This window comes from Falco rusticolus, chromosome 8 (assembly GCF_015220075.1).
Source record: "Falco rusticolus isolate bFalRus1 chromosome 8, bFalRus1.pri, whole genome shotgun sequence".
NCBI lineage: Eukaryota > Metazoa > Chordata > Aves > Falconiformes > Falconidae > Falco > Falco rusticolus.
Window position 1 is genome coordinate 7,208,358 of NC_051194.1, and position 27,566 is coordinate 7,235,923.

The 27,566-nt window shown below is 42.6% G+C and overlaps 1 long non-coding RNA gene across 3 annotated transcripts in view; it reads left to right on the forward strand.

The window, feature by feature from the left end:
* LOC119153022 overlaps window positions 1–27,566 on the forward strand; it is a 186,968-nt gene that overhangs the window by 45,200 nt on the left and 114,202 nt on the right. The gene's annotated exons all lie outside the window — the stretch shown is intronic.

Here is a 27,566-nt window from a genome sequence, read left to right on the forward strand (position 1 = left end):
GCTTGATTTTTTTTTTTCTTTTTTGTCTTTTGTGTTTGGTTTTGCAAAGAGGTTTGGCAAACGCTGGAGCCATCAAGGCTAAGGCAGGTAAGGAGCATTTAGCAGTTTCTTATCGCAGCTCCAGTTGTTAGCAGGATGCCGAGTGTGGTGGTCGGGGGCGGGGAGAGGAATGGGCTCCTTAGTCACTTCGTCAGCATGCCACTGTGCTCGGCTTCTCAAGACCTCCTGAGAATTGAAATTAAAACTTAGCTCTCCTAAATAATCTAGCATTACTTTCTTCTCTCTTGTCCTGGCGTAATGGAGTTTTCGTTCTTTTAGGTTGTTTCGTTTACTTGCCCTGTGCTTTGTGAAACTCCCCATGGCAAAGAAAGAGTCGCTTTTAACCCCTTTCTAGCTGTTTTTAGTCTGTTCTAAGACTTGTCCCATCCCATGTTGGGAGGGTGAAGGTGAAATGGACTGCTTGCTCCACCACTACTGTAGCCCACCTACCCCACCCCCGGGCTAGGAAATAACCATGTTTTTCTTCTCACTTTGAGTTTTATCTCAAATTACCTTACTGCCATGCTAAAATTCACTGGATATTTTTGATGTCCTGTTTTTATTTGTTTTAAGGCAGTATGTTTACTTAGCTAAGCAGACAGAAATATCCTTTGGGTTATCATTCAAAACAAAAAGCAAGAAAGACCTGCTTGGCTTCTAGCCATTGATACAGATGGAGTTTAATCTGATTTACTCCAGCTACTGGGTCTCAGTGTCTAGCTAGATTAATAACAGGCTCTGATTTCAACTCATGGAGATTCCTGGGGACACGATTCCATGCAGTACTTCCCGCCTGCTGCTCACTGGCTCTTTGCTGTACTTTTTCTCCTGATATTTATCCCCACATGGATGAGCCTCTGACACTGTGCTTTTCTAGCCCCCAGTGTGCTGGTGGACCAGAGGAACAGCTCCAAACTGGGAGTGTTAACAGCAGGAGAAAAGTGATGTTTCCCTGCATTTTTACAGGGAAGCAGGACAAAGAGCAGAAGGCAGAATCATCTCTTGATAACTGTGTGTTAAATCTAGAGGCCAGTTAGCCTTCTGGTTTCCTTAGAAATGGGATCTGTAAGGGATAGGAGTGTTTCATGTGATTTCTCCCTTGGCTTTAAGTTTGATTTTCTTTGCAGCAAAGGAATCCAGACTTGTGTCCCTTTGTCCCCACTTGCTCTCCTTGCACTTCCTTGGGTTAGAGAACCAGGGTGGCTGTGCGTAAGATCAAGGAAGCAGATGAGTCTGTGTGTGTATAACACAATGAATCTTCACAGCTATTCCTGTTGAAGGGTCTCAAAACTCTTTTACCAGGGAAAGAACTTACCTGCTTTGCTGTAACTTATCCTTCTGGTGATGGTGACTGAGTTGGCCCAGGGACTGTGCTGGTATTCAAACATTTCTTCTAACTGGGGAGAAATAGGAGCATTATTTGATTTGGCATTTGAGGAAATAAAGGCAAAACCAGGTTGCAACAGATGCTTGGAGCAGGTTTAGGCATCAATATGATTTAGACCAGGGAGTAAAATCAAAAGGAATGTGAATTTAAGGAATGTGAGTTTTGCATGTCTTATCAGGAGGATTCCGAAGATTGTCTTATCAGGAGGATTCAGAAATTCCACCTTCTGCATTATGTGTTGCTGTGATTGAAAAAGGAATGTATTTTGGATAAAACTTTCCTTGTCTATTCTTTTTTTTTTTTTTTTTTTTTTTCCCCCCTGTAGATATCTGCCTCTAGACTGTATGCTCTTGTATCTCTTCTTGGTGCCAAGGCAGTTGTCACTTGCTTACCTTGGTCAGACCCTGGTCAGGGTGGCTCCAGATCCTTGGAGTTCCCCATCCTCTGACTTAACCCAGGTGATTCCAGAAACAGCCAACCAATCCCCACCAAAACACATCTATAGGTATACCTGTGATGAAGTTACCTACGTGGGTTCTGTAAAATGCCTGATTTTTAGTTTCCTTTTGCTATCTAAGAAGCTAAGGGCAGATAAACTGGAAATCAGCTCTGGAGATCTAATAATGGCTGGAAGTCAATTTTATCACCATTACTGTAAGTAACCCTTGTCATCAAGTACTGGTTGGCAGGACTCCTTTCACTGTATCTGTCCTGGCTTGCTCTTAGATTGGGGTTTCACTCTCTGCTTGGTTTTGCTGCAGTGTTTTGTGATATTTATTTTTTTTTTTGAGGGTTCACTTGCCAGGTTTTTTATTTTTCAAGCAGACTCCAAACGGATTTTCTCTGGTGGCATTTGTACAAACGGTAGAGTTGAAGATAACATCATGATATCAAATAAGGCTTTTTAAAATTAGAATTACTTGTTGTGTGTTCACCTCTTTGTGGTTTTTATTAGCTTGTTTTGAAGTGGATGAGTCTTGTAAAATTCACTGTAGGTGAAGCTGTCTGGGAAGCTTCTGTGTCATCTTCTTTCTGGGTGATGGATTGTGTTAGATGTAAGACACCACAAAGATGTTTATTGCAGGGTAATTGCTGGAGTAGGAAAAAATGTCCTCTCATTTGAGAGGTCAGTATTTACATCAAAACTTTCAGGAGCAGGTCAGTATTGCAAAAGTTGTGGCTGACAGTGAAATACCACTGGTGCAACAACCGACAGATGGGTCTGAATTCTGTGTGGTTCTAGGCACACCTTGTTGGAAAGCAAGTTACTGGGGCTGCTGGATTTGGGCTGAGAACACTTGTTCTAGGACACAGTGCTAGATCTTGACTCTGTCTTATAATAATCTCACTACTGTCTTCACTGCAGATGAATTTGAGGGGTTTATCCTTCCTTATGGTGATTCAAACATTTCAGTTTGTACTGATGGCTGAGGACTCTGTGATGACTCAGTCCAACCAGTGCAGCTGGTGGGTTTTCTGTTTCTCTCCATTTGATTTTTAGTGTTTTAGATAGATGAAACTGGTTTTCATTTTATTTTTTTAGGTATCACTGTCTTCTGATGTTTTTCTATATGAGATCTTAATTTTCAGTGATACTGTGGTTGGCTATTCTACAAATGCTGACTACCAGAAACAGAATATGACTGTAATCAAGAATGTGCCATTAGGTGGCTGGTGGGATGAGATGCAGCTGTGAAGGGAGATGGTGATGGGGATAGGACAAACAATTTGTCAAATAATACTTTTGTCTTGGGCTCCAGGGGGACCTGAGGGCTAACAAAGTTAAAGTGAGTCTTTCCAAGGCAGTGGGGATTGTGACCTAGAAAAGTACCTTCAGGCTATGACTATTCAAGAAGAAGGACCTGCCGTTATATGTTTCTGGGTGGGCATTGTAGCCCCAGCACTGAACCATGGCACTGTCAGAAGATCCCCTGAAAGCCAAAGTCACATAGACAGAACAAAGGGATGAGTTGAAGCTGTGGTTAATTTTATGAGGCAGTTGTACAGGATATCATCTCCTGGCCTATCTCCTCTCCCCAAAGCTCAGTTAGCATGTTTGAGGCTGTCTGAATTTTATTCTTTATAGAGTGGCAGGTAATTAATAGCAAAGAATATTTTAGTGGTTTGTTTACTTGTTACTAGTCAAAGGCTGGATCTGATCCAGAGAGTTATTGAAATGCACCTATAACGATAAGTCCCTGTTTCAGTATGTCTTCTTTTGATTCCTTGTACGGTAGAAGCAGATCAGGCATTTTGGTAGGAAGAATCAAATCAGACTTCTCGGGGAATGCAACAGGAGCCAACAGGAAACATAATGCTTTTTTTTTTTTTTTTTTTTTTTTTTAAAAAAAAAGCATAATGTATTTAATTTCTCTTTAGCAATCAACTAAAATCTGGGGACACCTGCAGAAAAGGGTGTGCATGAGGACTTATATGTAATCTGATGGTATGTGTGTCAGTAGGTACAAGTCTTTTGTGGCTGAAAACCAAAATCTGCTTTCTAACTGTGCCTTTTTCTTTCTTCATTCTTTTCCTAGCTATGAGAGTCTGGGAATATTTGCTCCCCTAGTTTCCTTCATATGGTTCATCCCTGATCCTTTTCCTTTGAAGGATGCAAGAAATGGATTTCTTCTCTGGGAAGAAAATGAATCTTTCAATGTTCCTAGTAGTTTGTGAGTTAATTTTCTTTTTGATAGTTGATAGAATCACTTAAAGACAAAGACAACCCAGAAGGCCTTTGAAATCACTCTGTGTCAAGATGAACACATACCCTATTCTGAGAATTAACCTAAAGACTCATTCACGGCAAGTTGATTTCATTCTTAATCTGGTTTTTACTTCTGGATTTTATAGCAGGTAGAGTAATTTTTCTTTTATTTTGCTTGCCCTTTTGAAATTAAAATTTTGATACTAAATTCATACATAGAAGTAACCTCCTTGAAGTTGAACATGCACACACACTGCCTTCCTTCCCCAAATAAATTACAGGATTTTCAGTGAAGCAGTGGCTAGCATAGCAGTAAAGCACACTCAGCCTATCTTGGGAATACTAAATCCATTATTGTCAGTTTGTTCTTTGGAGAATGGCTAATGAGGAAACAGTGCCCCAAGAACTTGGATTGTGCTTCCCAAGACAGACAATGAAATTGCTACAGCAGCACCACTGGCTTTCTGACACTGAACAAATGAAAAACAAAATTTAAATTAAAGTTAAGTTCAGGGAATTCTACAAAGGAGTCTATAAAGTAAATTCCTATTTAGTTAATTTCCGTATATAGTAGGCTATTTCTGTGCAAGATAGTTCAACTAAATACAATTTTCTTAGAAACTTGAGAACCTTGGGCACTACTCTTTTTTTTTTTTTTTTAATAGTTACTGGTAAAATAACATCCTAAAGTTTCTGCTGTGTTTTGTAAAGTTAACTGTTTGTTGGTTTTTTACCGAAGAGATATACAGATAAAAGAGAATTCACTGGAACTAGTGTAAAGGTTCATCTTATCTGTATTTCCAAAAGTATGTTTAAAAATGAACTCTGGTGAAAAATTTGATAAATTCTGTTTTGATATGCAGCAAATTTGTGGAAAACAACCACTGGAGAGTTTTGCATAGGAAATTAAGCAGAACTTGCAGACTAAGGTCAGAAAGCCACCTAGGGATGGAGCTGAGAGATTTGTGGTGTAGGTGATTGATATTTTTGGCTGAAATTCAGGCCAAATATCACTGTTCACAGTATTTTGCCCCATTTGTTTAAAAAATGATAGGTTTAACCACAGAAATGGAGCTTGTCTTAGAAAACAGAAACAGCTGAATTCAGTCAATACACTGGAGCTTATTGGTTATAAAGTACTCCATCATGCATGGTATATCCTTATAAAATTATTTCTTGGTTTCATAAGGACCCTTTCTTAGGAGCTGCACCCAGAATAAGAAATGCTGAGAGGCACAAAACTTCAAGATACATCACTGGCAATCTGAGCTCTTAATGGGATGATCCAAAGCTGAAGGTAAAGAGCAGATGAAAATTTGCAGGAACCAGGGGCCAGGCAACTGTCTATCAACTACTTAACTTTTTAATTTGGAGGAAAACTTACCTTAATACTTTGAGGAACCAGGGAAGGTTTTTACTGCCGTCTACCCCCACCCACCCAAGATGTGTTGTTTCTATATACAATATTTGCGTTCTCATAAATGTAATAGTCATAGTGTAATGGTCATAGTATAATAGTCAAGTGGAAGTGTCCTGTACAGAACTGCTGAGGTCTCCCTCTCTTGCTCCTTCCTTACAGGCAGTACAGGTACTCATTTGAAGTGCCTACATGGTGCATCTAAGTTTATTGTCTTATTTCTACCAGTGAACATAAGATTTCCCTTTATGTAAGGGCATATATGCACTGCATGCTGAATGTCTTAAACATGAAGATTCATGCCCTATGTCATTCTCTGTGAAAAGAGCAGGTATATAGATTGCCCTTGATCTTTACTCTACTGGGCAATGTATTTCTTGACAAGTAGATTAGGGGCTGTATTGGTTTCTCATCACTGGAAACATAGCCTTCGTGAGTCTAGTGATATCCAATCTGGGATTGTAGTCTCTTTGGAAGTGGTGTAAAGCTCTGTGCTAGGATGACTTCATGAGAGGCTATATGTCTGCAGAAGGCCAAGTGATGTGCTTGCTGAGTGCAGCATTCAGCTCTTCCTGACCTGAATAAGTGTTTGCCCCCTGTGTCAGGTGCATGAATCAGGTTAAGGCAGTAATCCCTGAAGGAGAGGAAATAAAGAAGAATGGATGGTCATTTTCCCCCTAGCAGTGCTGATTTATTAATATATTTCCATGTCTCATATGTCATATAATGACACTTGACTTGAGCTGTGAGTAGTCTTGCTGCATATCGTAGGCTTGTCACTGTTGTAATTTGGGTAGTATTATGTAGTAAGAAAGCAGCGCGGACCCTATAGCCCTAAAAAAAATACACTGCTACTTCCATTAGAAGCTTGATTTGCAGGTCATAAGTTAATTATTTTCTGACCTGTACAGAATAATTACCAGGCAATCCCAGAGAACCGAGAAGTATTATTTCTTTCAAAGATCTTGGCTAATAAAACTTTTTTGGTTATATTACTGTGTGAATAAAAATAAGCCAAATTTGCTTTTATGGCCCACCTTGCCAGAACTTGTCAGGTGCTGAACATCATGCAGTTGTTGAAAGTATTATCTTAGGTTTTGCTTTTGTGAAGCCCATTGCTCCTGCCTTAACAGCCCTCAGCTGCTGTGGGAAATGGAACTTTTCTACTCTGTACCTTGCTTGTAAATGAAAGAAACCACCTATTTATTTTGAGGTGAGCAGACACCAGGTTTTGAGAGGTGCTTACACAGAGGTAGAAGCATACAGGGCAGATCTAGAGCTATTCATATCACAGTCTTCATTCCTGGTGTCATGGATTAAAAAAAAAAAAAAAAAGAGAGAGAGAAAAAAAGGGAAACAAATACATTGCATGCTTTCATTGCTTTGTCTTGTGAACTCAATAGAGCATGTCGGGGAGACACCAGGAAGTGGAACCCTTCAGAGGAAGATTTTGATTGCAAACAGCAGGCTCAGAAAGCAAATCAGAAGACAATAGCTGGTGATGATGAAGTGGCCCCTCAGTGTCCAAGTGTTTAGATATTGAAACTTCTTCCCCTTACATGCACCAATTCACTCCCAGGACCAAGTAGCATAATTTATCTTGTGGAGTGAAAGAAACAAGCTGCAGCTCGCAGGGTTTTTTTTAAGATTTTTGTGATGGAAATATTTGCATGTCAGATGTCTAAAGGATAAAAAAAAAAACCCTGTAGGATCCCTCTTCTTTTAATGAATAAAGAAGGTCTGATCCTCCAACCACTTCAATGAAGTTTTTTGACTCTGAAGGGAGCTATGAAACAGTTCTTGTTAACGATCTCAGTTTCCATTGCACCAGAAAGTGCTGATAATAAGGTAAGTTTTCATATTGCATTAGCAGAAAACGCTTCTCACCCTCTTGAGATGCCCTCAGGTTTGATAGCATTGCTGAGATGTCATGTATCAGTAGAGGCCTCTCTCTGGCAGCATGTTTCTTGCTTTGGTATTGCAGCCCTCTTGAATTGTCCAAGTTAGTGGATGTGGTTTGAGGTTGTTTTCCCCATAAGGAGTAGCAGATCTGGCTGCCTCATTGCCATCCAAAGCAGTCATTCCCTGGTGGGGTAAGTGGTGATTTTGGGAGGTCATTAGGCAGAGGACTTATTACGCAGCTGTATTTTATCTTATTGTTTGAAAATGTGGCCCTGTGGACTTGCAGAAATTCACTTGAGCATCACTGACTTGAGCTACTTGTTTGGCCTTCATAAAAACATCATGCTTTTACCTCTCTATTTTAGACATAGAGCTGATGTAGGGTTGGGTCACTAAGGACACTTCTGCACTAGGTTTACTGATAACTGTTTGTGGAAATCCTAAGTGGAGGTGAGAGGTGCCATTTGAAAGTCTCAGCTGGGTTGTGTGCAAGTTGAGATGCTTGCCTCACCGAAAATCCTTGCCTCAGGTGCAGTGTCTCATGCCTCAGGTGAAAGAGAACAGAGATTGTAACACATTTGCTAAGTACCTTGTTATTGCCTTGGGCTATAGATTTCTTCGCAGCTTGCTGAGTTGAACCTTGTGACAGGTACAAGCCCTCTTTTATGCCATCTCTCAGCCTCCTGTTTGCCCAGGGCTTGGGAAAAATTTCCCCCACAGAGGGGCTGCAAAGTTTGTTCAGTGTGCTCTGGTTGCCATGCTTTGTGTGATAGTATTGATTCTCCAGCTGGAGAAGCGTGTTAGGTGTTAGACACTGTGGACTGCTCCTTGGGTTCAGCAAAGGGAATTTGGCAGCCACTGTCACTGACTTGTCCTCTGCCAGGTCTGAATGGAGGGAGCGCTCCTCTTTGACACAAGCTTGTACATGCCTTGTTTGATCATAGCACTTGATGAGGCTCCTTCTCTAAACGACTGCCACCATTAATGAATGGAATTTGATTTTCCTAAGATACTAATGATTAATGACCTTTCTCTTGCACAGTGAGTGCTCCTAAAGGTATATAGAGAAGGACACTGAATCTCCTAGACCATGATTCTTTTTGCCATAACTACAAGATTGTTTTTATCTACCAAATCAAAGTTCACGTCCCTCTTTAAAATATGATTCTCAAGGCAGATGGCTTTTGTGCCTACAGTTCAGCTAATGCAAAGGCACTAAAGTGGTGCTGGTTATAAGTTTGGCACCATTGTTCTGTTGCTGCCTTTGCTTGCTGCATGCCTGGCAAACAGGGAAGTTGCAAGTCCTTTGCAAATTCCTGCTAAGTGTCAGTGGCCTGTATTTATCAAAAGGAACGAAACTGTAAACCCCAGGATGTAATCAGAATGGATTTTTTTTTTGGTAAAAATATGGTAGCTCCGATTTTTTTTTGTTTCAAGCACCAATACAATTCTTTATGGTAAAAAAATCGGAGCGTTATCATGCATTTCCTTCGGACAAGTCAGAGAAAAGAAATTGCAGCCTATTCGTGATGTTGCACCATGCCAGCATTTTTCTTTCATACAGCTTTTCCTACCCGTGAAAATAGTTCTCTATCATGGCAATTGAATTAGACAAAAGTGATTTATGTAGGCTGTGCAGAGAGAAAAGGCTTTGTTAGGTTTCAGGAAAGACATGGAACACTGAGGGTGAGAAACAGCTTGGCTGAGACATGGGGAATCACAATCCTCTCATTAAATCTCCATACCTATGACCAGACGTGGCCTCACTTTGCATTTGCTGCTTGATTACCGAGTCTATGAAGCTGTCGTCTGGAAACAAAAGGCAGTAAATCAAATAAATGGGCATCTTTCAATGGGAGTTTAGGAAGCTTGTGGTGTCCTATTCTCCTTTGGCTCGTAGTCTGAATATGGCAGATGCTAAAACCTGTCTATGCACATTTCTTTTGCACATGGAAGTGCAAATACAACTCAACTTTTTAACTTCTTATGTAACATGCCATGGTCTAGGAGAGACTCCTCCTTATGAAAAGAAATCTCCCCCTCTCCTTCTAGATAACTTAACCATGGGATAATCAACCCCTTCAACTGGTGAGGAGTTTTATTTGACAGCATTTTTTTTTTTTTCTGAAACCATCTTGGGGTGTGACAGAGTAAAGCAGGGCGTAATGCTGGTTTGAAGCAGTCTAATTCAATATTAGGGAGAAACAGAACTGTGGTGACTGTCACCTGACTCTGTGTGGACAAAAACATTGGAGATGTTTCTGATATTGCACTCCTTGTATTCATATTATCTGAAGTGGAAGAACACTGTCAAAGGGCCAGAGCTTAGTTATTGAATTAAATTTTGGAGTGCTTTGTTGTATAGACACTAGATATTCTAATGCGCTTTTCTTGGTATTTGAGAACTGGATGAATTGTCTGTAAAGGAATAACTAAAATATATGTATATACACATATAAACATTAATAACATAATATATATTTGAGTGTGTGTGCTTATGTATGTATGTTAATGCATGGACTTTCTGGATAGAAGATACCAGCTGAAACCACAACATTATCTGTCGTTCTGACCATGTTGTGCTGGGTTTCCACAACACATCACAGGTCCAAACCCCTTGGTAGCATGGTATGTAATCCATATCATCACACAACGTGTAGTGTCATATGTAACCCAGAGAGCAGTTCTGTATGTAGAAACTTTCTTGTAGATCTGGTAAAAGTTTCCCCTTTCTAATCCTGCACCAACACTGTGTGAACATTTCTTCCTTTCCAGACAGGTGTTTTGTTGCACCTCAAAGCTATCTGCTGCTGGAGTCTCTTGCAGGGAAAGTGCTTGTGTCCTGGTTTTGGCTGGGATAGAGTTCATTTTCTTCTTAGTAGCTGGTGAATGCTGCGGGTTAGATTTAGCATGCAAATAATGTTGATAGCAACAACTGAAACATCGGTGTGTTAAGTAATGCTTACTCTGAATCAAGGACTTTTCAGTTTCCCAAGCTCTGTCAGTGAGTAGGTGCACAAGAAGCTGGGAGGGAGCAGAGCCAGGACCCGAACTAGCTAAAGGGATGTTCCATACTACAGAATGTCATGCAGAGTATGTAGCCTGGGGGAGTTGGCCGAGGGCTTGACAATGGCTGCTCAGGGACCGGCTGGGCATCAGTCAGCAAGTGGTGAGCAGTTGTACCACGCATCACTTGGGGTTTTTTTGTCCTTTGGGTCTTATTCCTCTTTCTCTCTCCTTTTCATTAAAGTTGTTGGGTTTTTATTATTATAATATCTTATTTCAGTTATGAAGTTGTTCTTGTCTCAACCCACAAGTTTTAAACTTTCTGATTCTCTTCCCCATCCTGCGGGTGGTGGTGGTGACTAAGCAAGCGCCTGTGTGGTACTTAGTTGCCAGCTGGGGTTAAACCATGGCAGCTTGCAGATCTGGGCTGGGTTGTGTGTCCCACCTCAAGGATACACATATTCATTCCCAGAAATATTCAAGAACTTCTAAGGCCTCTTTCTCCCACGGGCAAGTGTTATCAATCTCTTCAGAAGACCTTTATCAGTTCTGGACTTCTAAACTAGAAAACATTCCTGTTCTCAAGTTGATGCCTGCTAGATTACAACTGTCCTACTTGTCAAATTCCTCTGGGCAGCTACTGGGATAAAGAACTGACGTTCAGGCTTGAACCACATCATTGTTTCCCAAGGTGAGCTGTCACAGTGCTTTATCCTCTATGCAAATAGTCCTTGCAACCTGGGGATGGGCTGCTCCTCATTTAACTGGTGTTTCTGGTAAATCCAGGGAATCCTAGAAAAGTCTCTTGCAAGTCTCAGCATTCCAGAGAGCCCCAAAAGTCTTGTGTTATGAGAACGCGAAGGCTGTGCAGGAACGACTACATCTGGTTGTGTCTTTGCTGTCCTAAGGATGTGCCCAAACAGCTGTCCAGTTCCAATTGAGTAGAAATTTCCGAGAACTTCTATGACCTTACAGGAACCAAGGCTTTCCAAGGACTCATAACTTGCCTGAAGTTGGATGGGCCTCACTGGGAAGTGTAAGAGGCACATCTCCCAGCCCTACCAAATCTAAATATTCACTCGGAATTACTGGGAACAGGTTAGTGCCTATATAAATTACACAGAGGGATGCTTTTTTAGCATTGGTAAAACAACATATTTTCCTCAAGAAGTCTGCACTATTTTGTTGGAAAGCTAAGGAGAAATCTAGCATAGAAATTGTCATAACAGCAGAAGGTGGACGAAGTAATAAACAAATGAAACTGGGTGTTACAATGGGCTTCAGGCAGCCTGATGTGTAGGCTCTGCTCCTGCCACTGGGTAGTATGATGTATTGTCTTGTAAATTCCAGTTAACATTACATCAGCAATCTATAGAGGGTGTGTCTGTGCTCCCATATAAAACCTGAGACCTCTGGGACCTTGTCTGTTAAACAGTTTGTTGACCCAATAAAATGACTCACGTGGCAGTGCTGTATGTTAGAAATCAATACAGCTGCACTTTCCTTGTCCTAGCAGAAGAAGGGAAAGCTCAAGGGACTGATTAAGTTCTCTTTGCTGAAGAAGCTGCTGCATCCTGAAACATTTTAAATAAATGCTGTGTGTCTACAGGTAGTTCAGCATTTAATTCAGGCTTTATAAGTGGTTTGCTGTACACTAAATAAATGCATCTTGATTATAAATAGCTTAATCACTTTAAACATGTATCTTATTTCATAGTCTTTAAATGTCATGACAATAGTGTTTTTTAATTAGTATGATGAGCTGCTATAGTGAATTGTCATTGGCCAGATTTTCTTGCTGATGTTGTGTCCAAGTTCAGTTATTCATTTGCCATCGCAGCCCCAGAAATAGTAATTTAATAATGGAGTGTTTTAATAAACCAGATGATGTACGTGCTCCTTTTCACAGGCTCAAAATTGTTTTACTTTCTGTCCAAAGCCCTCAATGACATCAGCTAGTCAGACTTTCCCCTGGGGCTGATCCTTTTAGGAAGGAGAATCTCAGTTGTCTCTGGGAAAGCACAAGTGATGTGTGTGTGTGGAGTACATCTGACAGAGTACCAAATTTGTGGGTGGTCAGAGATTTTGGTGGTGAACGGGGGTTTTTTATAGGGACCAGCACTTCTTGCTCTGTTGGACCTGTGGTACCTCTGGATGCTGCTGTTATCGAGAAGTCAGACTGAGGGCTTGGAGAAGTTTGGCTGGAGGGGAGCATAGGTTTTTACGTGGTGATATGTGTGCTGGTGATGGTAGCCCTTGTGATGCTGAATGCAGGTGACGAGTCTGATGAGTAGGGTCTGTCCCTAAATACTCCTTAAGAATTCAGAGCTAAAATATTAGAGGACCTAGCTGGGAAGGGAGCTAGAGCTGCCCCAGGGCCGATGTGTGTGTTTCTTTCCTGTTCCAAGGTCTAAACTGGAAGGGTCATGCGAATGGGAATGCATGTGCATGCCCACACTTGCATGTCTGTATGCTTTAGTATTCTATGTGCATGTATTTCTCACTGAACAACAACAGCCCCCTCCTCCCCCCAAGAAATGGAGACAAAATAATAATAATAAATAATAAGTTGATTTGTACTGCTAAGTAAATTACTCTATGCATGTGATTTGTGTGATTCCCAATGAGCATCCTCATAGGAGGAGCAGAAAGAGGGAGAAAAGGGGAAACTGCCTTCTTGGTAAGATGGGAGTTAATAATCAGTTTAATTTGCAATCTTCAGCTCTTCAAAGGAGTTGCTAATAACTGTTTGTCTTCTCTTTCCCTCCTGCTCCTTTCCCCTAGGAGCTAGTGAGAGACAGACAGCACTGATCACAGAAACAAAATTGTAAAGGAAAGAAGAAATCCCAAGTGGAAACTCTTTAATCTGCCTCTGGAAAGGGCAATTTGTGTTAATAGGACAAAACTGTAACATTTAATATTAATTAGAGGGATTTGGGGAGGAGCATGTGAAGGATGGAGGCAGAGAATAGACTGGAAGGAAGGAGAAATCAGACTGCAACAGTCCTTTTGCTGCAGTAGGAAACAGAGCAGCCAGATGAGCCCTGTCTGTTCGATCAGCAAAGGGGAGTTTATCTGAGCCTCGTACCAAATGAATTTTGGTAGCAGAGAAGCTTCATGGGTTGCAGACAGACAGTTTCTCTGTGTATTCCTGATGGGGTTGCTGGAGATTCCTGAGTTCAGTCAGCAAATAAGGTGTGTAAAAGGTGAGAGAAAGTATGTGGATTGGATTTATGGCATGGAAGTCCCTGTTTACTGGGGCTTTAGCGTATCTCAACACGTACAACCTTAGCACGCTGGAAGAGCTGTAGTAAGTCCAGCCTAGCCTAGCCTGCTGTCCCAGGCGGGTGCCAGTAGTAGAAGCTGAGGTAGGAGTGCATGGACAGGGCAAGCAATTCAAGGTACTGCCTGAAATCTCCTGCAGGATCTCTTGGAGAAACATGTGTGACAAGCCAGAAGGTGTAAGGCAGAAATCACAGTGGTCCCAGGGCTCTACGGGATACTGCTTGTTGTCCCTTGGCCCCTTCTGCTCTGCTGTTTCCCACTGCTTACTGCTGCTTTTCATTTGCATCAGGACGCTGAATTGGGAGGCATCAATTTGCAGCTACTATTGCTTCTCTTTGTGGTCGTGTTTGTTCTTTGTCTCTTGAGTGCTTTGTCTGTTTGAATGCTTCCAAAAAATCCTAATTGTATTTAGGCCCAATTCCCATACAAACACACAAATTTGGATTTCATTACTATCAGCCACTCAAGCCTTTGCCTGACAGGTGAGGATTTCCTCAGGTTATGGTCAACAGGTGACATTTAATTACTGTGCCCTGGGGCAAGGTGAGCACACAGAACCTCACTGACCTGTAGAAGAGAAAAGGAAAGATGGAAAAAAGGGGGTCAGCTGGCTTGTTCAAGATGACCAAACACCCAGGGAACCTGACATCCCACATGGACTGCCTCTAAGTGTTCAAAAGTGTAAGTGGTGGGAACCAAGCTAGGTTTAGCAGTGCATGTGGGATTTAGGCTACCTGGATGTGGCTATGTTGCCATGTCCTTCTGAGTGGAAACAGCCTTCTTCAGCACCGTACTACCTCAGGGTTTCAGTGGGCTGTTTGACAATGTTAGCCAAACATCTTGGAAGCGGCTGCCTTCCAACAGTCATGTCTTTCAGTTCTGATCTGAAAATGGGGCACTGAGTGGGGGGAAAAAACACTCTGATCCAACATATTAAATACTCTGCAGTTTTTTCCTTTGAGTTTAGATCCCTTGGTGGCATCAACTTGTGCCAGCTATGAAAAATTTGCTTCTGCTGCAGTGCAAACACACTCCTCTTCAATGTAACTTATGCCATTGTGAAAAGGGAGAAAAGGTTTTTATTTCATTTAGCAACCTAATACAACACAGGTGTAAAAGACTTGGTATTTGGTTCCAAGGCCACTCTGTGTAGCTTGTGGGCCCAATGTCAAGCGAAGGGATGGTGTGGAATGCTGAACTGGGCTGGCAAAAAGCATCTTGGGCACAGAGCAAAGGAGGAGGAATGTGTCCGAGTGCAGCAGTAACTTGTCTTATGCTCATCTCTTGCATGATTGAATTAATGCAGCACTATCAGTTTCAGCTCTTGCTTCTGTTGCTCATGTGAACACTGCATTTGGTTCCTATTTCTGTTCTCCAGAGTGTGATAAAAAGATGATAGGAGATTTAATTTCCAGAAAGGGACACCCAGGCAGGCAGCAGGATGCCAGCTGTTGGGTAGATTAATGTGGGAAGGTTTCCTATCAGACGTTTAGAGTCTCTGTTACAGATAAGCAATTTTTCTTAAATAAAAATACATATAAATGCTCCTTTGCCAATGAAGCATCTTGGTGATGTTCCGTTATAAGCAGGACGAACGTAAGCTGCATTTCATCTGACCTTTAAATTACCTCCATTTTATCAGTTTCATTTTATCAACAGCTCTTTAGAGAATGAGCTCCTACTTGGAATTAATAGATTCCTTTATTGCTGGAATATGACACAGGCCTGTGAATAGCCCAGCCAGAGTGTCTTTTTCCAGAAGAGATCACATCTGGAGCAGAGGAGTACACTGACATATAGGAAGGGTGCTCAGCAGGGCTGCCTCTGTTCCTTATAGGCGAAAGTTCATCACAGGCAAACAGTGACGTAAAATCCTAATTCTTTCTTCTCACTGCAGACCTGCAGGGGCAGAAGATGGACTATCTCCTTAGCATCCAAGAATAAAAGAAAATAACTTCCTAATTTCTGGAGAGAGAAATCAAATAACCAGGTGTTGTGAAGAGGTTGGATCTAGGGATTTGTAGGGAATGATACTGGAGATTCTTGTTTTCTGTGGTGCCTAGTGCTGGCTGACTTCTGCAGTAAAGGTGGTTGGATGTGGGAGGAAAGGCAAGCAGCCAAGTGCAGCCCTTGCAGCCAAGAGGTTTCCTATAGCACAGCGTGGGGTGCGCAGGGATGCTCTCCCTCTCAAGCTTTCATCTACCTCTTGTTGGTACCATTTCTGGGACATAAACTGACCCCAGGAAACATCAAGACTTCACCGCTGCCCTCATAGATCAGATCCAAGCCATCATGGTAAACGCAGTTTTAGTTTTGCAGAGAGATTGTGTTCAGGCAATTAAATGATGTGGAGGAGCTCGCGAGGATCAGACTGGCTTGCCTGGCTGCAGTGGAGCTGAGGATATGTTCTGTATCTGTGCTCATGTTAAATTTCAGTGGCCTGATAAGGGACAGCCCTGTGACCTGTATGAAAGAAAAAGGATGTGAGGCTGGCATGAGTTTCCAGCAGAAAGTTGCTTCATATTTAGTTGAATGCTTTTTCTGACTGACCTTTTGTTGTGAGATTAATCACTGGTGTATGCAGGGAGAGATGGTTTTTGTTTTCTAGGCTGTTTTGTCATACCAGTTCCTGGCAGCCTCATCTGTATACAGTTAAACTTTTTTTTCAGTTGTACTATTAGAAAACTCCAGAATATGTCATGGTCATAATGTCATGTGTTTTCTTTCACAGTAATTTTCAGATTGATCCATATATTTATGTAGCAGGATGTCACCTCTCTGTCTCTCCCACCTTGCATCACCTTAGGGCTGCTTTAAGCAATGCTACTTCTGCGCTTGGTGAGGAAGATGGAGTTTTATAATGGAGAAGTATCCTGTTGATAGTAGTTAATCTCCTTGTTTAAAAAAAAAATAGACCCACTTCATCTTCTAATTTAATGATAAATTGCAGTGATTCGTCAGGGAAGGAGGGTTTATTAATAGAGAGGATAATAAATGGGCTGCAGAGAGATAGGAGAAAATAGTTTTGTCAAATAAGGGGCTCAGGGGAAAAATGCAACGCGTGAAGTCAGAACTGAAATCTTCATAATCACTGTTATCTCTCTGTACCCCACACATCACCACAAGGACCTGATCTCCTTGTCTCAGACTTGCTACTTTAGGTTAGATTTATAACGTAAATGATCGAAGAAGAAAAATACCTAGGGATTCTTGACATGCTCGTCAGGTCAGTGGACATGTTTCCAGAACAGGCATGAAAATATTCTGCGTGAGGGGAACTGAAACCATCTATGAATTTGAGTTGAATTTATGGAATTGCTTCTGACAAAGCTTCCAACTAAGTTGAAAAATACAAAACACTTTATTTTTCATATGTAAAATAGAATCTGGAATTCCAGGGTCTGGTATCCACTTTGTAGAGACACTGCAGGCAAAGTTGCCCATGTAGTGATTTCTACCCAGTACCTTGAAGTGGGATTCTTCTTAGATTCAGGTTAATCGTAACTTGTCAAGTTTAATGTCTGTCCCTGCAAATGCTTGTTACATTTGTTGGGGACAAAAACTGGGGGGGAGATTTTCCCAAAGTCACTGGTGAAGTCCTTGTTGTTAAGAAATTTTACTTAGGCGTGAAAATACAGTTCTTACGTCTCCGAATGGAGGGAAAAAAAATAAAAATCAATGGTTCCCCTTTTCTGGCATAGCTTTTATTGAACAAGGGACAGAAAGAAGCTGTTAATCTCTTGAGAACATCTACCCCTTCAACTCCTTTGCTTCTTTAAGGAGAGACTGATGTGGAACTTTTTTCCTGTAGGCCACTTGAAAGATTTCATTTGGCAGATAAATGAGATGCTTTAAAGTTCTGGTTTTGTGATCAAAAAAAAGCTAAGTTTTGATAAGATGTGTGCCATCTTTTTCCTGTTTGGGTCAGCAGCTCAACTGGTTCCCCAGCACTCAGCTGCTTTCCAGGTCCCAGTGCTGGTTCTGACCAGATAGGCTGGCAGTAGCCATTTCTGTTTGCTGCGGTTGTGAACTGATGAGTGATCCTCCTGGTGCTAGTTAACAGACAGTTATTAATCATGCTTGCTTTCCATCTCCTCTGATAGAAGGAAAAGGTTGGGAGGTGTCGTACTCTGCCTGTCTTTCCCTTGAGGGAGGGGAGAAGATGGGTTAGGGAAAGGCATCACCTGCCGCGGCATGGGATAGCTACCGATGTGTGTGATGCTATTTGAGGAAACAGATTAGAAGAGGGGAGGGAGAGGGAAAATCCTTCTATTAATGAACTCATTAGTGCTGGGAAAAGTCAAACCAAATTGCTCTTCAGAAAAGCACTGTCTAGCTGGATTTATTATTCTCTGTAATTAGGGCCAAAACAGGATGGAGTGCGGTGCAAGCAGGAGCTGAGAGAGGAAAAAGTGGTCTTTTCAAAGCCTAATTACTCAAGTTGAGAAGTGACATTTGCACCAAAGAGGGAGTAAGATTACAGTGCTATTGCCTCACCTAAAGAGCTTTGCTTGCAGGCTGTCTGTAGATCAGAAACACCGGGAGGGAGAAGGTTTAAAGGGATTTGAGCACAGCAGATGAGAGGGAGGATGCCCGGACATGTTTGTACGCTGACAATTAGATTGCACCTGGACCTGCCCTGGTGCAGTGCATATACATCTTCATTAAGTCATATGGATGTAACAGCAATGCTAGCTCTGGGAACCATTTCCAGGCTGGCAGAGGTCAGAGGTGGACATCCTCAGGGAAAAGAGTGAGCCTGGTGTGGAAGGGATCCCAAGCCTCAGCTGCAACTCCTGTTGGATATTACACTGCTTCCCAGGGAGGCCTATCTCTGTTGGACTTCAGTTGAGTGCTTGGTGCCCTGTGGTAACTGCTCTGGCATGGAGATGAAACTCCTAGAGCAGGGAACATGCATTTGGGCTTCGTTTGCCCGAGCTGAGGAGTCCTGGCTGAGCTGGCAACAAAGTTGTCCTTTGCAGAAACTGATGCAGAAGGGAGAAAAAATGGGTTCCCCAGGGAAAACTGCCCTTTAGTTATGTGCCCAGGAGAGCCTCTGAAGACTGCACTAGCTGCAAAAGCTTTTGTCTCTGTCTCTTCAAAGGCATCTGCCTGGAGTGTTTGCTTTGAAAGAGGCTGTTTGGTGTGTTTCTTTCAAGTGGCAGGAGTTGTGTGTTTGAGCTGCAGGTGGCCAGCTTGGAGGCTGAGCGGAGCCTGTTTGTAGGGGCTGGATAGTTTGAAACTCCATGAGTAGAGAGAAACATCAGAGACGTTTAAGGTTTCTTCGCGCCAGGTTGTGGCCCTGGACTTCGAAACCACAGTGCAAATTTAAACTGCTTTCATCAAAGATGTATCAACCTCTCTGTGGAAGTTTACAGTTGGCTCTAAAAGTGACCTTTTTTAATGTAAGTTATTGATCACAGTATAATCTGCTTAGTTTACTTTAAGTCTTCTTGAGTTTAGCAGTGTCTGTTTACAATGTATTAGAAGCAAATAAGATAATAAAAACTTAAGCTGGTGTCATTCCTTTTCTCCTGTGCTTCCCATCAGTAGGCAGTTGTACTCTTTATCTTGCAAATCTAGCTCACGCTGTCCTTCTGTGGACATTTCTAACCATCCCTTACATGTTTACTTCTCCATGGAGCCTCAGCCCAATGGCCGGCTATGGGTATGGCAGTTTGAAAGCTCTGCAAAGCTCTCCCTGGACTGTATGAACACCAGTAGCTGTCCTGAGTCTGGTTTGAACTCCCCTGCAGAGCTCTGGTGCTTTCTGTTCCTTAGCTGATCCTAGAGTAGTTGTTCTGAGCCAGAGAATGGTCCAGCTATAAATGCTGCTCTCCAACAGCATCAGAAATGGATGCTTGTGGGCGAGCTGGCAGATTAGGGTCAGAGTTTCCAGTAGTTTGCAGCTCAACAGCTGCTTAAACCAGACTTCATAGCTTTTGTCTTGATAGGGCTTTTTCCACCTGAACTTGTCCAGCTGCTTCCTGAATCCTGGTAAGCATCTGGCATCCTGAAGCTCCTGTGGCAAGCAGTTTTGTAGTTTAATGAAGCTTCTCCTCTGGTCTGCTTTGAACGTGTGTCTTGCTAGTCCATTTGATGCCACTTTGTACGCTGGGAGAGGTGATGAACCATTTCCTCCTTTACATTGCTCAATATTATAAATTTCATGCTCCTGCTCAGCTATCCCTCTTTCTGCCCTTCTGAGTGCTGGGCTGCTTTGGTATTTGTTGTGCAGGGGCTCAGGGGGGTTAGTAAGATTGCAGGGAGTGGGCTGGAAATGGGGCTTGGCAAGAGCCAGTGTGTACGGTGCTGTGCAGGCTGGATGGGAGCTTTCTTCTCTTATGTTTCCTTCTCTTCTTGGGCCCCTCACCAGGAGGCAGCTGCTGTCTGAGCTGCAGAGAGCTGGTGCGGCAGTAACTGGCCCTGATGGCATAGTCGGAAGGAATAGGGATAACTTCTATCCAGATGTCACATTGATCTGCATGGAGGGGAGGGAAGGGAACGTCTGTGTTCAGCAGGATGAACAGAGTTCTCTCCCAACCCATTAAAGGTCAGCTTCCCATGAAGTGCCCGAGACATGTATGCACTCGTTCACTCACGCCTGAAAAAGAGCAAAGTCCTCATGCAGCTCCCCTTGGCACTGTGACCTGATTTGATGCAGTCACTGATGCTTGTGGGCCTTTATGGGTAACATAAATATCCATAAGGCTACTCAATTAGCTCTGCGTCTTCCACTTGTACAGCTCCCATTGCTGTCACAGCTGAATGCCTTCCACAGTGTCTCACAGCAGCATCTGCCACAGCCCCTACATTACTCACATCGTTCAGAGGAGCCTTGTAGGTGTCTGGAACCCGTGGCTAAGAAAGTGGCTGGTAATACCAGAGATGTTGCAGAGTTTGGTAGAAGTTTGTCTTTTTCGCAAAGTATTTTTTTCAGGAGTGGGGAATATGCTTGTGGCAGAGAAGACTTACTGTCTTCTACTTCAGGAGCATCAAGCCTCCCAAGGCCCAGCCTGGTAACTGGAGAATGCCCTTGACAGTTCCATGTCATGGACGTGCTCCTCATAGAGGTAAAGCAGCGGTGTGGTAGCAGGTATCAGCTTTAACAGAGATGTTGGCATGCAGCTGGGCTCCCTCTGTGCTACTGAAATACTACAATTTCTCAGCAGATAAATACTAGAATTTGTGCAAAATTCTGCTGGAGTGGCACAGCTTCAAAGCGATTGACAAAGCCCCTGCTTTAACCAGGCAATGTGTGTTACGGGGAAATAAAGAGTTCATAAACCTTATTGCCCTTTCTAGTGAAGTTGGCTTCCTGCTCCCACATCCACTGGACCTGACAGTGTGATGCAGCATGTACAGCTCAGTGTTTTTTCTGTTGTCTGTGGTGCTTGGAGACACCAGCCTGTCTCCATGGAAGTGAATTTCGAGGAAGTTGCTTTGTCAGTTGAACTTCTAGTGTGATTTGAAACTGCTGTAGATATGGCCTCTCAGCAGGACTGTTGAGTCATTTACAGAAGTTTTTCTTGTATAATTCATTGTGGTCTTCTCCTGAGCTTACGGTTCTGAGGCTTTTCAGAGAGGATTATTGGAATTCCCCATGGTAACCTTGCTGAACCCTCATGTTTGAAGGCATGATTCTTCCACTGTGATTGAGAGTACATTGATAGCATCTAAGTACTCAGGCACCTTTATAGAGGATTTATGACACTGTCTGCTGTGTTTTGTCCTTCATCATCCTAGATCTATAGTGTTTCATTTCACAAGCAACAGAGTCTTAGCAAGTGAACCAAGACAGCTCTTGTTCAGGTCTGTTAACTTGTTGCGTACCTGTTGGTATGGCTTGGGAGTGCCTAATATCCCTCATAACAGGGATGTAGGGTGTTGACCTGACAGCTCCTCACTGGCATGTTCTCTATTTGTCCACTACAAAAGAGTCTCCACCAAAGATCTGATGCTGCCTCTGATGCTGCCAGCACTGATGGCTCTTATTGGCTTTACTTCCCTGTCCTAGTTGCACTGTAAAACCCTGGCCTAGCCACAGATGTTCCCTCTCATTCCTTCCTCCTCCTCCCTTTGGAGGAAAGGAGAGGTTGTGTATGAGCCAGAACCATTTGGTAGGCTAAAAGGGCTCCAGAGAAGATGCTGTTAATGTGCAGGCTGCAGATAAATCAGCAACACACAGTCCCGTACTTTTTTTGCCTTCTTTTTATTGTTTGCTGGATGTGAATCCTGCATTTGAGGCCGTCCTGCACAGAAATGGAGCAGCTACTTCACCATTCACCATCCTCCTAGATGGTGTCAACACTGCATACATTTCCCTGTGGTGCTGCTTCTCTGGATATATCCGTGCTGCAGCATAGACAGCTTTAAATTAACTTGCTTGGATCTTGCTAGCCGTCAGACGTTTTTGCGGCAGTTTGGTGCTAGTGTCCACGCTGCTGCATTGACAGGACTGCTGTGTGCCAGCTTGTGTGTTGTGGTGCCTTTCTGAGTGCCTCTGTCCTTTGGGAGAGGATGGGACTGTAGCACAGGTCCACTGGCTGCCAGAGAACTCCAGCATTGTGGTAGGTAGGACTGTGTAACAAAGCTGTGCAGACGTTACCTGAGTTCTTGTGGGTCTACACAGCGTGGGTAATGACAGCAATGAAGACCTCTCAGGCAGCCCAAATAGATATACTAAGGTCCTTAGAGAGTTCCCTTGCACGTGTCTGAAACACTCTTCACTGTCCTCAGATGGGTTTAATCCTCTAGTGTGTAGGACAGAAAAGGTCGTACCTGCAGCCTGGCAGTTGCCAATGATGGAGTATGTCACACTCGATGCTTCTGTGGAATGGTCTCTGTGCTAACCAGGTGGTGCTGGAGTGGAGGAAGCCTCTTATTTTGCACATCCCTGGTACTTACAGACTTGAGAGATGTGAACCCTACCCTAGTGCACTGGTGTTAGTCCAGCACCTTGAGCTTGCAGTTCAGTCCTCTTCTTTCTCAGGATATCTTGCAGCTCAGCAAATGTATTAGCAAGGAAAAGCTTTCTGTCTCTACCTCTCAGATGCTTAATGTTAAGACGACTTGGTGAGATCTAGTTTTTGTGGTGGTGGATACATCTTTCTGTTTGGAGACACGTCTGTGCCGCAGGGAGCTGCCAGGCAGGAGGCTTGGCAGGGTGGATTGCTGCATTGTGGAACTCACCTGGTGCTCTGCAGAGGCACCACTGCAGGGACTGGGTACAGCACTAGCTCAGACATCCCCCTGTGTGGTCCCGGGAGAATCCTGCAGATGCCTCTAGTCTCTCCCTGTCCCTCCTCTTCATCCCTGCTTTAACATAAAATTTCTTCTAATCAATTTGCTCTCTGAAGTCATGTCTCTCTGCAGCACTGAGCTGCTTCCAGAGATGCTCTGAGTACAGTGAGGGGGAAGGGAGACAAGTTTCTTATTGATAACAGCTATCTTTAACGACAAATATCCCAGCCTCTGGGGATGTGCTTGAGCTGATGGAAGGATGGTTTATGTTGGTCCAGTTCTGTGCAATGCTTGCAAATTAATGGAGAGTAATGCAGAAAATGTCTGTCTTCTCCAGGAAAGCAGAGCATGACTCGGTGCTTTCTTATATTTCCTTTAGAGAAGATGAGGTTAAGAGCTGATTGATACCAAAAGAAAGGAAGAGGAAGAAAGAAGGACCAGTGCAATACAAACAAGTCTAAAGTCATGAGATGGTTGCAAACTAGTGGGGGAGAGTACAGAAGAAACTGAGTGCTGAACTTCTGTAGAGCTGAGCGTATCAAGCACCTGTAACTCCTGCTATTTCATCTACTGGGCCAAGCATCTAGAGAGGACATGTTACAGCAGTCAAGGAGCTTGTTCACCCTCTGGAAAGCACAGATTTTGCAGCTCAGGACAGCAAGCGAGAAATGAGAGAGGGTTGACCAACACCTGGAGCCTTGCAGTAGTACAGGCAAGGCTGCCATGCAGCCACTATGCAAAGGAATCATATGGGATAGAGAGGAATGGCAGAAAACATAGCAGTAGTGTGGTACTGTACAGGGGGAGAAGGTGGCTGAGTCCTGAACATCTTTATTTTCTGTAGGATTGGATATGTCTCGTCTGCTTTGGCTGCAAGTGACAGGACACTGAGTTACAAACTTCTGCCAGGTACTGTGTGACGGTTGTTATTTTCTAATCAAGTTCCTACTGCAGCCCATCAGAAACTAATAAACACAGTTTTTTCTTCAGTCTCCATTCACATATGATCCATTACCTTGGACTTCTGGGAATTCAACAGCTAGATAAGTGCTTTCTGTGGGAGAGGTATGCTTGGGTATACAATAAAAGTAGGAATAAAACGGTTGTGTAGAGTTAAATCATGACAACATAAAGAATGAACTTAGTTCTTTAAATCTGTAGAGGCAAGCACTTTTTTTGCTTTCTTCAACTTTAGTAAATGTCCAAAATTATTACAATATGCCCTTAAATTTGACACAGATCCACAAATTGTTTGCAAACTGTTCCCTTTGACCAGGTCTTGTGCTACCCATTACTCTTGCTGTTTGAAGGGCCATTTATAGTCCGTGGTATCATTAGTGAATCTGGACTGGAAGAAATCCAGACTAAATTATGTCTGGACTATTATGAAGGTGGTGAAAGAAATTGGCTATTTCAGATGGTTTCATGCTAGCAGTATTTATGAAACTATCTTTCTGTTTGTGCATTTGTGAGCTCTTTACTGTCTGTGACTGGCTCTGTGGAAGAAAAAAAGGCGTTTCTATGTATGTTTGTGGGTGTTGTATAATAGCACAATATATTTAGATGAGTCTCTGCTCTTATTCCTGTTTATGAATGTTCCTTTTCTTTTTTCTCTTGAACTTCTGATCCCGAGGGTTACTTGCAATGCGTAGGCTAAAATCTTCCCTACTCCATTGCAGTAGAAACACTCATTAATAGACTCATTAATAATCTCCAGCTGGATACTACCCAGGGAGACCTATGTGCTCTGAGTTAACATGTCTGTGGCTACCTCTGCCAAGTGGACATCTATTATTTTCTCACCTCAGCCACAGAAATGGCTCCCCTGACAGAAGCACTTTGCTATGCCACGATACCCAGAGATTGCTGAATATTCATTGTATCTGACTGCCGAAAGTGCTTCGCCAGCTTATGGTATTAGAGCCAAGATGTTTTACTACCTCTTGCCTTTTGCTTTCCTCAAAGTGCTGTGGCTTGTGTCGTCAGCTCAGTTAACTTTCTCATCTGAGTTCCTTCACTTGTGCTTTGCTTTGAGAAAGGTATCAGAGGGAAAAACTCTGATTTAGCCCTAGTGCTTTGATTCCATGAAAGTGAAATTTACAGCCCTCTTAGTTTGCTGGAAGATTGATTAAAGAAGACAAGTTTTGAACTTTGGTTCAAACAAGAGGTGGTTGTAATAGCTGTAATCTTCTGCTTTATATTTCCCCAGGTGAAGGGGGGAGGAAGTCTCTGTCATGGTGAAAATGAGGGATGTAGGTGGCCTGTGTTCAAACAGCAGCAGTCACAGGTCCTCTTTGAACCTCTCAAGATCACACGTGGCCATTTTGTGTTGCTTTAACTTAAAACTAGCCCACATGGCTTTGTGGACTTCTGGCCTGATTAAGGGTGAATGGCAGAAATGACCCTACAACTCCGTTGCAGGATCACAGTCTACAAACTCCATCTTCCAGCAAGGAGTACATCAGTTTCCTGGTATTTCCCAACCCATCATATTTGCTGCTGATTTAAGAATATAAAAATGGCTATACAGAGACAGTCTGCAGGTCCATCCATGCAGAGTATTGTCTGTGGTTAGCAGCAAACAATTAAAACAGGCAAACAACAACAAAAGTGTGTGGAACTGGCTGTATGCATAGTGAGCTTTCTTCTGTTCTGTAGAAGCAAATGCCAAATCCTTGTGGCCAAACAGCTGTGTACTCTTACAGGCTTATGCAAATTTACAAAATTCCACTTTTGACAAAATCCTCTTTTATTCACTGTCATTGTAAGAAAAGGGAAAAAAAAAACCCCAAACCCTTGAAATGCATCTTTGATCATTATGTAATTACTTGAGCATTTCTATTCATGTAGAAGATTACTTTAAAATGCAGTTTTTCCTTACAGCCGCCCTGCCTATGGTTGGAGAGGCTTAATTTCGATCCTTTCCTCTGGCTGAATGGGTTCAAACCTGCTTGAATTGTTTTACAGAAGACTTCCTCGCTAGTGAGGACGTAAGCAGAGTTTTCATCTGTGTGAACGAAGGTGAGAACTCCTGCCTCAGTAGTTGTACTTCATGTACAACACTTAAATATTCAGCAAGGGAGAAAGCATGCCTCTTCCCTGCGTCGGGCAGTCTGGCATATTATGGGCAGCCCAGATGCCACATCTGGAGAGCAAGAGCCCTGGGGCATTTGTGGCTTGCTTGGTGGTTTGATGTGTTCTTGAGAACTGCGACTTCAAATACCATTAAGTAGAAGAGGGAACTGAATCCCAGTCCTTTGCCTGCAGTCTGGAACATGAAAGAAAACAATGTTGTTAGCTTATTGTCTGATGTATGCAGCCTTTAATGCCTGCTTAAAGCGTATGGCTCGAGTCACTGATAACCTGATAGGCTGTGTCCACTGTTGTGTTAGTTCTTCTCTTTTATGAATTCTTTTGAAATTCAAGGGTGTGCCAAATGAATTTAGCACTTGCCGAGATGCCGAGAATTATTTAACTCTATGCAATTGTTAAGGCTCCATTGCATTGATCAAGGCATTTTTCACAGATTGCATAATGAGATTTGACTTTCTGCTTTTCCTTGTTCTGCAATTGATGTTTTCCCTCCTCAAAAGGAATTTAGATTAACAATAAATGTGGGGATGGAATGACAAATATGTCTTATTTCTTGCATACTTTGCAGAGATCCCTTCATGCAAGATTTTATGTGCAAGCAATACAGGGAGAAAGACGTACACAGAAAATTGTATCGGTGGTGGTAGTTATGTGGAGCTACTCTGTTTCATACTAGTTTAGACTGGGGCTCTCTTGTCAAGTTCTCTTGGCCTTACTGTTGTAAGAAGTTAATTCAGAACAATTCTGCTATATTTCACTCTCTGTAGATCCTGAAGTCAAACCTCTTCCACTGATGAAACCAACCATGTTTCCTATTTCTCAACTCGGTAGATACGCCTTCGTAGTTAGAAATGAAGTTATCTAGGATTTCAAAATACATTTTCCCTACACTTAAAAACTGCCTAACAGGTTGTTTATGGAAAATCTGTTCCAGCTATAGAAGCAGAATGGAATAAGCAATCTGTGTGTCTGGCAACAGGCCTCATAAAAATCCAGTTAAAGAACTGCATTCTCGAGTTACTTATTCAATGTTTGCCTTCGCTATATTTAGCCACACTTTGCAAAATAATAGGTTCATGTACTCTCTCTGCCAACAGTATTAATATTTCAACATTACACAGCTAAACCAGACTTCTTTATTTGTTTCAGTATTAATTCTTTCTATGCAGGTATTAGCTTTGTGGTGCTCTGTGGAGTGCCTGTAGTCTGGCTCACTTCAGGTTTCCTCTTGGACTGAGCTGGTCACTGGAGGGGATTGATGGTTTTGGTTTTCAATCATAGGCACATCACAAATACACCTTGGGTTACAAGCGATCTACAAGCTTGTCAAGTGACAACATAGTAATTCTCCTAAACTCAGATGGAGGAGGTATAACTGGAATAGGTAATGTCCGAGTCTGCATGTAAACTTGCACGGTATTTATGCACCCGTGATGATGGAAAAATAGACTAGATTTCTGTCCTTGCCTGTAGTTCAACTGGGTATT